General features: G+C 46.5%; 1 protein-coding gene across 6 annotated transcripts in view; it reads left to right on the forward strand.

The window, feature by feature from the left end:
- Positions 1 to 13,675, forward strand: part of LOC135050328 (beta-1,4-galactosyltransferase 4-like) — a 285,428-nt gene that overhangs the window by 133,328 nt on the left and 138,425 nt on the right. The gene's annotated exons all lie outside the window — the stretch shown is intronic.

Raw genomic sequence — 13,675 nt, forward strand, 5'->3', positions numbered from 1 at the left:
AGGCGTCTCAAAAGCCATCAGGGGCTCTAAAACGCCCGCTACCTCAGATGGCAGACACAGATGTCGACACGGATACTGACTCCAGTGTCGATGACGATGAGACTAATGTAACTTCCAATAGGGCCACACGTTACATGATTGAGGCAATGAAAAATGTGTTGCACATTTCTGATGTTACCCTAGGAACCACAAAAAAGGGTATTATGTTTGGAGAGAAAAAACTACCAGTAGTTTTTCCCCCATCTGAGGAATTAAATGAAGTGTGTGAAGAAGCGTGGGCATCCCCCGATAAGAAACTGGTAATTTCTAAAAGGTTACTAATGGCGTACCCTTTCCCGCCAGAGGATAGGTCACGTTGGGAAACATCCCCTAGGGTGGATAAAGCGCTCACACGCTTGTCAAAGAAGGTGGCACTACCGTCTCCGGATACGGCCGCCCTAAAGGAGCCTGCTGATAGGAAGCAGGAGGCTATCCTGAAGTCTGTATATACACACACAGGTATTATACTGAGACCAGCTATTGCTTCAGCATGGATGTGCAGTGCTGCAGCTGCGCGGTCAGATTCCCTGTCGGAAAATATTGATACCCTAGACAGGGACACTATATTGCTAACCGTAGAGCATATTAAAGACGCAGTCTTATACATGAGAGATGCACAGAGGGATATTTGCCGGCTGGCATCTAAAATAAGTGCAATGTCCATTTCTGCCAGGAGAGGGTTATGGACTCGGCAGTGGACAGGTGATGCAGATTCTAAAAGGCACATGGAAGTTTTGCCTTATAAGGGTGAGGAGTTGTTCGGGGATGGTCTCTCGGACCTCGTTTCCACAGCAACAGCTGGGAAGTCAGCATTTTTACCCCATGTTCCCTCACAGCCAAAGAAAGCACTGTATTATCAGGTACAGTCCTTTCGGCCCCATAAGGGCAAGCGGGTTAAAGACGCGTCCTTTCTGCCTAGAGGCAGAGGTAGAGGGAAAAAGCTGCAGCATACAGCCAGTTCCCAGGAGCAAAAGTCCTCCCCCGCTTCCTCCAAGTCCGCCGCATGACGCTGGGGCTCCACAGGCGGAGCAAGGTACAGTGGGGGCCCGTCTCAAAAACTTCAGCAATCAGTGGGCTCGCTCACGGGTGGATCCCTGGATCCTTCAAGTAGTATCTCAGGGGTACAAGCTGGAATTCGAGACGTCTCCCCCCCGCCGTTTACTCAAATCTGCCTTGCCTACAACTCAGTGTTAGTGTTAGAGGCAATACACAAGCTGTATTCCCAGCAGGTGATAGTCAAGGTGCCCCTCCTTCAACAAGGACGGGGTTACTATTCCACAATGTTTGTGGCAGTGCCGTAACTAGGCATTTTAGCGCTGTGTGCAAGAAATGACAGTGGCGCCCCCCCCCCCCCCCCCCCCCCCCAATGTAAGACAGTGGCAGTGCGCGCCGTAGGCGCGCCCAAAATTTATAGGGGCGTGGCTTCACGGGGAAGGGGCGTGGCCACAAAATAATAGCAATTCATACTACGGTGCACAGTAGTCTACATTATTCAAATTATGCTGCACAGTAGCGCCACTACACCAGGTAGAGCCCCCTTTATACATTACAACAGACAGCGTCCCCCTTTTTACACATTACAGCAGACAGTCCCCCTTTTTACACATTGCGGCAGCCAGTCCCCCTTTTTACACATTGCGGCAGCCAGGCCCCCTCTTTACACATTGCGGCAGCCAGTCCCCCTCTTTACACATTGCGGCAGCCAGTCCCCCTTTTTACACATTGCGGCAGCCAGGACCCCCTTTTACACATTGCGGCAGCCAGGCCCCCTCTTTACACATTGCGGCAGCCAGTCCCCCTCTTTACACATTGCGGCAGCCAGTCCCCCTTTTTACACATTACGGCAGCCAGTCCCCCTTTTTACACATTGCGGCAGCCAGGACCCCTTTTTACACATTGCGGCAGCCAGGACCCCTTTTTACACATTGCGGCAGCCAGGCCCCCTCTTTACACATTGCGGCAGCCAGGACCCCATTTTACACATTGCGGCAGCCAGGCCCCCTTTTTACACATTGCGGCAGCCAGGCCCCCTTTTTACACATTGCGGCAGCCAGTACCCCATTTTCTCTGACGTCCTAAGTGGATGCTGGGGACTCCGTCAGGACCATGGGGTATAGCGGCTCCGCAGGAGACAGGGCACAAAAATAAAGCTTTAGGATCAGGTGGTGTGCACTGGCTCCTCCCCCTATGACCCTCCTCCAAGCCTCAGTTAGGTTTTTGTGCCCGTCCGAGCAGGGTGCAATCTAGGTGGCTCTCTTAAGGAGCTGCTTAGAAAAAGTTTTTAGGTTTTTTATGTTCAGTGAGTCCTGCTGGCAACAGGCTCACTGCATCGAGGGACTTAGGGGAGAGAAGTGAACTCACCTGCGTGCAGGATGGATTGGATTCTTAGGCTACTGGACACCATTAGCTCCAGAGGGAGTCGGAACACAGGTCTCACCCTGGGGTTCGTCCCGGAGCCGCGCCGCCGACCCCCCTTGCAGATGCTGAAGATTGAAGGTCCAGAAACCGGCGGCAGAAGGCTTTTCAGTCTTCATGAAGGTAGCGCACAGCACTGCAGCTGTGCGCCATTGTTGTCACACACTTCACACCATAGGTCACGGTGGGTGCAGGGCGCTGCTGGGGGCGCCCTGGGCAGCAATGTATAATACCTTTTATGGCTAAAAAATACATCACATATAGCCCTTGAGGCTATATGGATGTATTAAACCCATGCCAGATATCTCAAACTCCGGGAGAAAAGCACGCCGGAATAGGTGGCGGGGCTTATTCTCCTCAGCACACAGCGCCATTTTCCTGCTCAGCTCCGCTGTGAGGAAGGCTCCCAGGACTCTCCCCTGCACTGCACTACAGAAACAGGGTAAAACAGAGAGGGGGGGCACTTTTTTTGGCGATATTTTATATATTTAAGCTGCTATAAGGATACAACACTTATATAAGGTTGTTCCCATATATATTATAGTGCTTGGGTGTGTGCTGGCAAACTCTCCCTCTGTCTCCCCAAAGGGCTAGTGGGGTCCTGTCTTCGATAAGAGCATTCCCTGTGTGTCTGCTGTGTGTCGGTACGTGTGTGTCGACATGTATGAGGACGATGTTGGTGTGGAGGCAGAGCAATTGCCGATAATGGTGATGTCACCCCCCAGGGAGTCGACACCGGAATGGATGGCTTTGTTTATGGAATTACGTGATAATGTCAGCACATTACAAAAATCAGTTGACGACATGAGACGGCCGGAAAACCAGTTGGTACCTGCCCAGGCGTCTCAGACACCGTCAGGGGCTGTAAAACGCCCTTTACCTCAGTCGGTCGACACAGACCCAGACACGGACACTGAATCTAGTGTCGACGGTGAAGAAACAAACGTATTTTCAAGTAGGGCCACACGTTATATGATCACGGCAATGAAGGAGGCTTTGCATATCTCTGATACTGCAAGTACCACAAAAAGGGGTATTATGTGGGGGGTGAAAAAACTACCTGTAGTTTTTCCTGAATCAGAGGAATTGAATGATGTATGTGATGAAGCGTGGGTTAACCCAGATAGAAAAGTGCTAATTTCAAAAAAGTTATTGGCATTATACCCTTTCCCGCCAGAGGTTAGGGCGCGCTGGGAAACACCCCCTAGGGTGGATAAGGCGCTCACACGCTTATCAAAACAAGTGGCGTTACCGTCTCCTGATACGGCCGCCCTCAAGGATCCAGCTGATAGGAGGCTGGAAACTACCCTAAAAAGTATATACACACATACTGGTGTTATACTGCGACCAGCCATCGCCTCAGCCTGGATGTGCAGTGCTGGGGTGGTCTGGTCGGATTCCCTGACTGAAAATATTGATACCCTGGATAGGGACAGTATTTTATTGACTATAGAGCAATAAAGGATGCTTTTCTTTATATGCGAGATGCTCAGAGGGATATTTGCACTCTGGCATCGAGAGTAAATGCGATGTCCATATCTGCCAGAAGAAGTTTATGGACGCGACAGTGGTCAGGTGATGCGGATTCTAAACGACATATGGAAGTATTGCCGTATAAAGGGGAGGAATTATTTGGCGTCGGTCTATCGGATCTGGTGGCCACGGCAACTGCCGGAAAATCCACCTTTTTACTTCAGACCCCCTCCCAACAGAAAAAGACACCGTCTTTTCAGCCGCAGTCCTTTCGGTCCTATAAGAACAAGCGGGCAAAAGGACAGTCATATCTGCCCCGGGGCAGAGGAAGGGGTAAGAGAGGACAGCAAGCTGCCCCTGCCCAGGAACAGAAGCCCTCCCAGGGTTCTGCAAAGCCCTCAGCATGACGCTGGGGCTTTACAAGCTGACTCAGGAGCGGTGGGGGGTCGACTCAAGAATTTCAGCGCACAGTGGGCTTGCTCACAGGTGGACCCCTGGATCCTGCAGGTAGTATCTCAGGGTTACAGGTTGGAATTCGAGAAGTCTCCCCCTCGCCGGTTCCTAAAGTCTGCTTTGCCAACGTCTCCCTCAGACAGGGCGACGGTATTGGAAGCCATTCACAAGCTGTTTTCTCAGCAGGTGATAGTCAAGGTACCCCTCCTACAACAAGGAAAAGGGTATTACTCCACGCTATTTGTGGTACCGAAGCCGGACGGCTCGGTAAGACCTATTCTAAATCTGAAATCTTTGAACCTGTACATACAGAAATTCAAATTCAAGATGGAGTCACTCAGAGCAGTGATAGCGAATCTGGAAGAAGGGGACTTTATGGTGTCCCTGGACATAAAGGATGCTTACCTGCATGTCCCAATTTGCCCTTCACATCAAGGGTACCTCAGGTTCGTGGTGCAAAACTGTCATTATCAGTTTCAGACGCTGCCGTTTGGATTGTCCACGGCACCTCGGGTCTTTACCAAGGTAATGGCCGAAATGATGATTCTTCTTCGAAGAAGAGGCGTATTAATTATCCCTTACTAGGACGATCTCCTGATAAGGGCAAGGTCCAGAGAACAGCTGGAGGACGGAGTAGCACTAACCCAATTAGTGCTGCAACAACACGGGTGGATTCTGAATTTTCCAAAATCTCAGTTGACACCGACAACACGTCTGCTGTTCCTGGGAATGATTCTGGACACGGTTCAGAAAAAGGTGTTTCTTCCGGAGGAGAAAGCCAAGGAGTTATCCAAACTTGTCAGGAACCTCCTAAAACCAGGAAAAGTGTCTGTGCATCAATGCACAAGAGTCCTGGGAAAGATGGTGGCTTCTTACGAAGCGATTCCATTCGGCAGATTCCACGCACAAACTTTTCAGTGGGATCTGTTGGACAAATGGTCCGGATCGCATCTGCAGATGCACCAGCGGATAACCTTATCACCACGGACAAGGGTGTCTCTTCTGTGGTGGTTGCAGAGTGCTCATCTGTTAGAGGGCCGCAGATTCGGCATACAGGACTGGGTCCTGGTGACCACGGATGCCAGTCTGAGAGGCTGGGGAGCGGTCACACAGGGAAGAAACTTCCAGGGAGTATGGTCAAGCCTGGAGATGTCTTTTCACATAAATATACTGGAGCTAAGAGCGATTTACAATGCTCTAAGTCTGGCAAAACCCCTGCTTCAGGGTCAGCCGGTGTTGATCCAGTCGGACAACATCACGGCAGTCGCCCACGTAAACAGACAGGGCGGCACAAGAAGCAGGACAGCAATGGCAGAAGCTGCAAGGATTCTTCGCTGGGCGGAAGATCATGTGATAGCACTGTCAGCAGTGTTCATTCCGGGAGTGGACAACTGGGAAGCAGACTTCCTCAGCAGACACGATCTACACCCGGGAGAGTGGGGACTTCATCCAGAAGTCTTCCACATGATTGTGAACCGTTGGGAAAAACCAAAGGTGGATATGATGGCGTCCCGCCTCAACAAAAAACTGGACAGGTATTGCGCCAGGTCAAGAGACCCTCAGGCAATAGCTGTGGACGCTCTGGTAACACCGTGGGTGTTCCAGTCAGTGTATGTGTTCCCTCCTCTGCCTCTCATACCAAAAGTACTGAGAATTATACGGCAAAGGGGAGTAAGAACGATACTCGTGGCTCCGGATTGGCCAAGAAGAACTTGGTACCCGGAACTTCAAGAGATGCTCACGGAGGATCCGTGGCCTCTACCTCTAAGACGGGACCTGCTTCAGCAGGGACCGTGTCTATTCCAAGACTTACCGCGGCTGCGTTTGACGGCGTGGCGGTTGAACGCCGAATTCTAAGGGAAAAAGGCATTCCGGAAGAGGTCATTCCTACACTGGTAAAAGCCAGGAAGGAGGTGACTGCACAACATTATCACCGCATTTGGAGAAAATATGTTGCGTGGTGTGAGGCCAGGAAGGCCCCCACGGAGGAATTTCAATTGGGTCGATTCCTACATTTCCTGCAAACAGGATTGTCTATGGGCCTCAAATTGGGGTCCATTAAGGTTCAAATTTCGTCCCTGTCGATTTTTTTCCAGAAAGAATTGGCTTCAGTTCCTGAAGTCCAGACTTTTGTAAAAGGAGTACTACATATACAGCCCCCGGTTGTGCCCCCAGTGGCTCCGTGGGACCTTAATGTAGTTTTGGATTTTCTCAAATCCCATTGGTTTGAGCCACTCAAATCGGCGGATTTGAAATATCTTACATGGAAAGTAACCATGCTACTGGCCCTGGCTTCAGCCAGGAGAGTGTCAGAATTGGCGGCTTTATCCTATAAAAGCCCATATCTGATTGTCCATTCGGACAGGGCAGAACTGCGGACGCGTCCTCATTTTCTGCCTAAGGTGGTGTCAGCGTTTCACCTGAACCAGCCTATTGTGGTGCCTGCGGCTACTAACGATTTGGAGGATTCCAAGTTGTTGGACGTGGTCCGGGCATTGAAAATATATATTTCAAGAACGGCTGGAGTCAGAAAGTCTGACTCGCTGTTTATATTGTATGCACCCAACAAGCTGGGTGCTCCTGCTTCTAAGCAGACGATTGCTCGTTGGATTTGTAGCACAATTCAACTTGCACATTCTGTGGCAGGCTTGCCACAACCAAAATCTGTCAAGGCCCATTCCACAAGGAAAGTGGACTCATCCTGGGCGGCTGCCCGGGGGGTCTCGGCATTACAACTCTGCCGAGCAGCTACGTGGTCGGGGGAGAACACGTTTGTAAAATTCTACAAATTTGATACCCTGGCTAAAGAGGACCTGGAGTTCTCTCATTCGGTGCTGCAGAGTCATCCGCACTCTCCCGCCCGTTTGGGAGCTTTGGTATAATCCCCATGGTCCTGACGGAGTCCCCAGCATCCACTTAGGACGTCAGAGAAAATAAGATTTTACTTACCGATAAATCTATTTCTCGTAGTCCGTAGTGGATGCTGGGCGCCCATCCCAAGTGCGGATTGTCTGCAATACTTGTACATAGTTATTGTTACAAAAAAATCGGGTTGTTATTGTTGTGAGCCGTCTGTTCAGAGGCTCCTACGTTTGTCATACTGTTAACTGGGTTCAGATCACAAGTTGTACGGTGTGATTGGTGTGGCTGGTATGAGTCTTACCCGGGATTCATTATCTTTCCTTATTGTGTACGCTCGTCCGGGCACAGTATCCTAACTGAGGCTTGGAGGAGGGTCATAGGGGGAGGAGCCAGTGCACACCACCTGATCCTAAAGCTTTATTTTTGTGCCCTGTCTCCTGCGGAGCCGCTATACCCCATGGTCCTGACGGAGTCCCCAGCATCCACTACGGACTACGAGAAATAGATTTATCGGTAAGTAAAATCTTATTTTACACATTGCGGCAGCCGGGACCCCTTTTTACACATTGCGGCAGCCGGGACCCCTTTTTACACATTGCGGCAGCCGGGCCCCCTTTTTACACATTGCGTCAGCCGGGCCCCCTTTTTATACATTGCGGCAGCCAGGACCCCTTTTTACACATTGCGGCAGCCAGGCCCCCTTTTTACACATTGCGGCAGACGGTGTCCCTCTGAGAGAGAGAGAGAGAGAGAGAGAGGGAGGGATATACTTACCTTCTCCCCGCTGACAGGCTCCTCGTGCTGGCATCTCCCTCTCGGTGCAGGCAGTGAGGTGAGAAGGAGGAGGAGGGAGGGGGAGCAGGGAGCTGCAGCAGCGCTATTTGATTGGTAGTAAGCGCCGCTGCAGCATCCCCTTCTCCTTCCGTATTGGCTGCCTGGCGCTGCTGGGATGAAGGAACCGCATCCCAGCATCCATAGCAGTGCCGGGCAGCCAATACAGAAGGAGAGGGGGATGCTGCAGCGGCGCTTACTACCAATCAAATAGCGCTGCTGCGACTCCCTGCTCCCCCTCCCTCCTCCTCCTTGAACGCTGCCCGGCGCTGGTCTCTTCTCCCTCCAGCACGGCGCACACAGCAGAGGCGGCATGTAATGAGTCAATTTGACTCATTACATGCCGCTGGCCGTGCGCCCTCAGGGCAACTGCGCTGTGTGCCAAGCCCACTTGGCACACACGTAGTTACGGCCCTGGTTTGTGGTACCGAAACCGGACGGTTCGGTGAGACCCATTTTAAATTTGAAATCCTTAAACACATATATAAAAAAATTCAAGTTCAAGATGGAATCGCTCAGGGCGGTTATTGCAAGCCTGGACGAGGGGGATTACATGGTATCACTGGACATCAAGGATGCTTACCTGCATGTCCCCATTTACCATCCTCACCAGGAGTACCTCAGATTTGTGGTACAGGATTGTCATTACCAATTCCAGACGTTGCCGTTTGGTCTGTCCATGGCACCGAGGGTATTTACCAAGGTAATGACCGAAATGATGATACTCCTTCGAAAAAAGGGAATTTTAATTATCCCGTATGTTGGATACCTTTTTATCCATCTTGCTATATGGGTTGTTAGGTAAAAGAATGAATTGAACTTAGATTTATAAAAATCAATAATTATTTATTAAAAAGGCCACGCCCATATACAGATTGAGAGGGAACATCCTCTCAAGCCTGGGTCAAAATGCTTTAACAACAGATACATGTCAAAACAATGATTTTTATAACATACAGTTACGCCCCATTCTTATAACCCTCCCATATTATTTTATACATCTTAAATACAGTGTTATGCAATATTAGGACAATTGGCAAAAACAACCAAGAGATATTTAGCCAAGACATCCTCGTGATGTGGCTGACTAGTGATTTAACCATGTGTCCTTATTAGGAATTAAACTGGACTTTGGATGTGCGTATGTGGACTTGATACTAGCCAACAATTTGTTATTGTACTTTTAGTCTGTATAAAGTTCAAATGAATGCTGTATCATCTAGCTAGAAACAAAATGGATTCTCTTATGCTTTTATACTATACTAGTGAATGTAGATCACCTTTGATATTGTGATTATTAGGTGTATGCATAATATACGTACTATCCCGTAGTACATATATATAACTGTTAGGCCTTCAGCAGGTTGTCTCTGTCACAGTATTCGACAGCTCCACCCTTTGATCAGGGACATTATCCATGTGCCCTGTCATCTCAGGAGAATTTCTGGGAACGTATAGTTCGCTAATAATCATTTCATGTAGTATTGCTATTCTGCGTCTGACAGTAGCCTTCTAAACACAACATAGGCCGCACCTGTAGGCAGTAAACATCAAATAAATGGCTATAATCACATCGGGGTCACCAAAGAATAAACCTCATCACAGAATACATCATCACATACAATCACATACAATATACTTAAAAAACATTTTCCTAATCCTGAAAATTGAATACTAGGATTTAAACATTTATCTTTTCCAGTCCATATCATAATGCCTTGGTTAAAGTTCTTCTTTTATATCAGAGACCTCCTTTATATACTTGGCAATACACGTATCAGGATCTGTAATGTCTTTGGTCAAATAAGCACAGCAGTGAGCTCAAAGTGCTGTTTCCGGAAATCAACAATATCCTCCAATTTGTGGTATTAAAGAATGTAGAACAATATAGTATCGTAATAGTTCATGTCCAATGTCCTGGAATCATCATAAAGTTCAAATGAAATAAAACGTCAACTCCCAGTTGATTAATCATACGACTTCATTAGCCATAGGAGAACTTATTAGCCACCTTTACAATTCGAGGTTTTAGTGATGCTCTGGTGGCAGGAACATGTTTCCTGATTACTGAGTCAATTACTCTTTTTAGGAATAGTTCATCCTGCAAGAAAACTTTTCTCAAGTTATTATGTGTTTTTGTATAAAATTGCTAAATGAATCTTCTTAAATAACAAACATCTTCAGAATTAATAGGTAACCAATTACCGTATATACTCGAGTATAAGCCGAGTTTTTCAGCACATTTTTTGTGCTGAAAAAGCACCCCTCGGCTTATACTCGAGTGATGCGCCCGGAGCCCTGTGCAGGAGCAGAGCACAGGAAGCAGCCGTGAGAGAAGGAGGAGGAGGAGAGAGGGGGACTCGGGAGCCGCAGCAGCGCACTGTAATTGGTGCATCGACCAGTGACGCTGCTGCAGCCATCCCTCTCCCTCTCCATGCTCACCGAAGTACTGCCGCGCCGCCCGCCTCCTCAGCCGCTGCGCTCTGTCCCAAGGCCGGCCACCGCTGCCCGCACCGCCTGCTGCTGCCTGCACTCGTGCCCCGTCATTGAAGGTTAGTAGAGACAGGCTGCGGGGTGGGGAGCGCGGGTGTGTCGGGGGGAGCGCGGGTGTGTCGTGGGGGGGGGGGTAGTTGGGGGCTGGGCATATCTGGCACTGTGAGGGCATATGGTATCTGGCACTGTGGGGGCATATGATGCACTGTGGAGGCATATCTGGCACTATGAGGGCAAATATCTGGCACCATGGGGGCATATCTAGCACTGTGGGGGCATATCTGGCACTATGAGGGCATATCTGGCACTGGGGGCATATGTAGCACTGTGGGGGCATATCTGGCACTATGAGGGCAAATATCTGGCACCATGGGGGCATATCTAGCACTGTGGGGGCATATCTGGCACTATGAGGGCATATCTGGCACTGGGGGCATATGTAGCACTGTGGGGGCATATCTGGCACTATGAGGGCATATCTGGCACTGTGGGAGCATATCTGGCACTATGAGGGCAAATATCTGGCACCATGGGGGCATATCTCTAGCACTGTGGGGGTATATCTGGCACTGGGGGGCATATCTGGCAGTATGAGGGCCGTGTCCAGCTATAGCTGCATTTACCACCCTAGGCTTATACTCGAGTCAATAAGTTTTCCCAGTTTTTTGGGGGAAAATTAGGTGCCTCGGCTTATATTCGGGTCGACTTATACTCGAGTATATACGGTATATATCATATCCTAAGGACATAGTGGCAACTAACATTCCCCGTTATGTATGATATCTTCTTTTAACCTTTAAATCTACTCCTGGTAAAATACCTTTATTAAATCATAAACTTTAATGAACATCATATGTAACCACTATTTATATACCTAACTCATTATATCTAGCACATCTAGAAACATTAGGTTAGTATATTGTAACAATCCTTTCACATTAACTTAAATCAATCTTTCCTATCTTCATAAGTTAATTTTTATTTTCCCTGTATTATTGACCTATTTTATTTCCACTAACTGAAATACAACCGATATGTGTAGCTGATATTATCACCAGTGGTTCTTTCTTGAGATACTGTTGTATCTATACACATGTACCGTGTTTCACTATTATCACAACTCTATAAAGTTTTGGTAATCACATCAAATGTAACTTACATAGAGAACTTTGGCCTGCTATTATACAATGCTAGTATCTATGTATACATATCTAACAATTATAATAATCTTAAATAATGATTAGCAATACAATTTATATAGCTGCAGTACTTAAAATCTTTCCAACAATTAATGGTATTGCTGGACTGGATACTCCTCAGAATAATATAAATTATTTAAATTATCCATACATTAATCTATACATCTCTCTTCAAGTGGAGTATAATACTCACAACCACGTTTTTCAAAGTGTGTTTGTTACACCGGTCATAAATCTCTCTGGATTTCCTGCTTAGAAAAGAAAAGAGGAAGGAAGGGTCTTATTGACATAATTCCCATCCACAATTATGGATGAGTACTCATACCTACACCACACGTCTGCTCGCTCTCTCTTCAAATAAAAAAAAAATCAAGTCTTAATGCTGTTATAAATAACATTGCTCCCGTATACTTTCAGAAATGTTAAAAGTTCTGTAGGATATTAGCTTATAAGCACATAGTCTATTATCAATGATCATAATCATAATTATCTCCATCTTAATTGAAGGGTTCATTCAAATACAACTCTGTGGTAGTAACACTAGTAAAAGTCTCTGTATCTCCATACAATTGTTTTTAGTGTTAGGTTCCTTTAAGCTCTGGTCTCTGACCTTTTCATTTCATTGCAAGCTCATGGATCTAGGTGTCCTTCTTCTGCAGCCTTTGCAACGGCTGTATCAGTAGTCAGCGGTACTTGCCCAGGACCATCCTATGCGATCTGTAATGGAACCGAAACATAAACAACTTCTCACCATAACACCGTCTTCACTCTCTTTAGTGATTGTCCTGTGCTGGACTGTGTGTTTTCGTGTTGGTTAAATATCTTTCCAAGGTTCTTGCAGCTTTTGATATTCTTGTAACTGTTTAAATAATTTGTGTGACACATTTGAACCGTCAAATCATTTTGTAGTTTTGAATCAGTCTCTGGATAATATATCTTTGCTCTAGATAATATATCTTTGCTCTGGATAATATATCTTAGCTGGATTCCAAAAAGAATAACAAAAAAAATTATATAGAAGAGAGACTAAGCAGAGGCTTAGGTGTAATTCTACCACTATTGAACCAACGATTGGACCATGCCATGATTCAAATTCTGCCTTTCCTGTCTCTTTTGTAGATTAATAATGCTTAATTCTTTAAACCTTCCCTGTCAAATTATGTCTCAACATTACCCATATTAAACACAAAATATTTTTCAAACTCCTATAACTCTTTCTATCAGTAAAGAAACTTTACTGTCTTTGAAACAATAGATCACACATAGAACACTGTTGCTTTACTTTACCCATTAACACCTGTTACACATACTATAGTTCCTTTTTTAACATTAAACTATGTTGTATTAAAACAATGTTGTTTTTAATCAACCCAAACATCTGCAGTAAACATGCTATAGCTTTCTTTATCACCATCACTATCCCTCTCATTATCACATAATTTGTTATTTTGGTCATATGCCAGAATACAATGTACACTTCTCCATTAAACTTCATACTACCATAGAAAGCTTGTGAATCTATTTCATGCTAGTTACCCTTAGATTTGCATAACTCATGACATTTCCCCTTAATAAAAGTTGGCAGCAACACTTTATTATTAATAATACTAATTCACTAATTCACCATCCCATTATCCCCTATGGATGCTAGAGAAATTATTCTCCTGTTACTGTCAGTTTTTTTTTTTTTTTTAAATGCAATGTAAAATGCGATGTAATCATTATAATTGTCTTACTCATCCACATTATATTCCTTATACTCCCCCACTTTTGGGGGTGAGGAAGACAAGTATGCAGCTGTATCTAAGTTGTATACTGTCAGAGGTAAAATGTACACATCATACAAACTCTACTGCTCAACCTCAGTATTAAACATATTTTTCTTTTTTTTTCTTCTTTTGTTCTTGCTT

This window comes from Pseudophryne corroboree, chromosome 2 (assembly GCF_028390025.1).
Source record: "Pseudophryne corroboree isolate aPseCor3 chromosome 2, aPseCor3.hap2, whole genome shotgun sequence".
Lineage (NCBI taxonomy): Eukaryota > Metazoa > Chordata > Amphibia > Anura > Myobatrachidae > Pseudophryne > Pseudophryne corroboree.